This window comes from Cebus imitator, unplaced genomic scaffold (assembly GCF_001604975.1).
Source record: "Cebus imitator isolate Cc_AM_T3 unplaced genomic scaffold, Cebus_imitator-1.0 Scaffold443, whole genome shotgun sequence".
NCBI lineage: Eukaryota > Metazoa > Chordata > Mammalia > Primates > Cebidae > Cebus > Cebus imitator.
In genome coordinates, this window is record NW_016107758.1 from 39,429 (window position 1) to 41,050 (window position 1,622).

Below are 1,622 nucleotides of genomic sequence, written 5' to 3' on the forward strand. Positions count from 1 at the left end.
CTTGGCACCACTGATGAATTTTTCTAAGAGAACTTCTCTTTCAATTTCTACTTCTTCATTCTAACCAATCATATCATTCTTAGTTTTTTGTGTTACAGTCAGAATCATTAGTTTGCTATTAGCAACTTCTGGAAACAGTGATTCAAAATCTCTCGCAGCAGTTCTGGGCATATCTGTGTTGCACACTCTACTCTGGCACTTTCAAAGTAAGTTTCTGTGCTGTTAATTTTGTGTTCAACAGGTGCCTCATTACCCTAAAATTCATTCACACATTGTGACATCACAAACTTGTCTTTCACCTGATAAAGGTTCTGCTAGAATATCACACACAGTTTTATGAACCAGGCTTTCTTCGGTGAACCAGTCCCATTGAGGTGACAATGAAAACCTATGTTCCCAGGAAGCTGGAACCTCTATGTTGAGGTCCAAATGGTCTCATACTTTCATCAGGCCACACTGTTTGAAAGCATGTATCTGGAGATGCCGAGGCCACATGAGACTCTTCAGAACCCGATGATCCTGTAGTTGAAAAGTTTGCAACTGAGAACCCTTTTAACTAAAGAGCAAAATCCTGGGCAATAGGAAGCCAGTCTGGCACTGTTCCAAAGCCATTGGCCATCACTACTGGAAAGGACAGTTCACAAAACAGCTTCCCTGTGGGAAGATATTCCAGTTACCACCACTGCCTCCAGCTGCCCCAGAACCTGACTCTTTTGCTGTCAAATAGTGGCCTGAATCCTTACTTTTTAATGAGAATTTTCAGGAAGGCATTTCAGTGTTTTCATCACTAGAAGATGTATCTCCAGTGAAGATGCTCCTGCCTCCAGAAAGTTCTGACATGGTGTAATTAAGTCGGGAACCTTTGGTCCTCTCTCTTCTTTGGGGTGCAAAAGAATGAGACAGACAGGCATGTGGGGGTGCCAGGACATCCTGGCCAGTGGGGGGATGTCATACAGTGGCTGCCTGTGCCACACTGGCTGCTGAATACATGTCACCCTGGAGACAGGCTTGCCAGTATGGGGTGGGACATGAGGCAGTCAGGGCTCTTAGCCCTGGTCACCTGGACATGGATCCAGTGGTAACTCTCACCTTTGCAGCTGAATCTCTCGTGTGCTAATCCACATATTTGCCAAAACTATAATGGTTCACTCTCTATTTTCTGTAATAGCCTCAGATTAGAGCAGTGGGATAATTTCATACTCTGAATGACTGGTTCCCTGTGCCCACCAGATGGCTCAGTCCACCAGGACCTTGTCCAGTCCTGAGGAAGCTGATCCCCATTGAAGACAGCACACAGCCTGCCAGTGTACTCCTCCTCCTCCCCAGGATCTCAGAGACCTCCCTGGACCTCCGAGGGTCCCATCCTGCATCCCTTCCTTCTCCCACTGCAGAGCAACCTCCACCATCCCTCTACCTTCAGCAGGAGACCCCCAAACATTGCCTCACCTCTGAGCAGCCACAGCACACCTGCCTGTTACTGATTCAATTATTTGTTCATGTCCTTCCTCAAAAAAGCACTTAGGTCTCATAGAAAGGGCTCATAGCTTCAGTCAGGGATCCATGAATTCCACAAATTGGTGTTTTATCAAGAAACGTTTTAGTGTGTATGTGGAATGAATGCA

General features: G+C 46.1%; 1 pseudogene; it reads right to left on the reverse strand.

Moving 5' to 3' along the window:
• LOC108290758 overlaps positions 1-1,124 on the reverse strand; it is a 2,973-nt pseudogene extending 1,849 nt beyond the window's left edge.
• Positions 1,125-1,622: the final 498 nt, after the last annotated feature.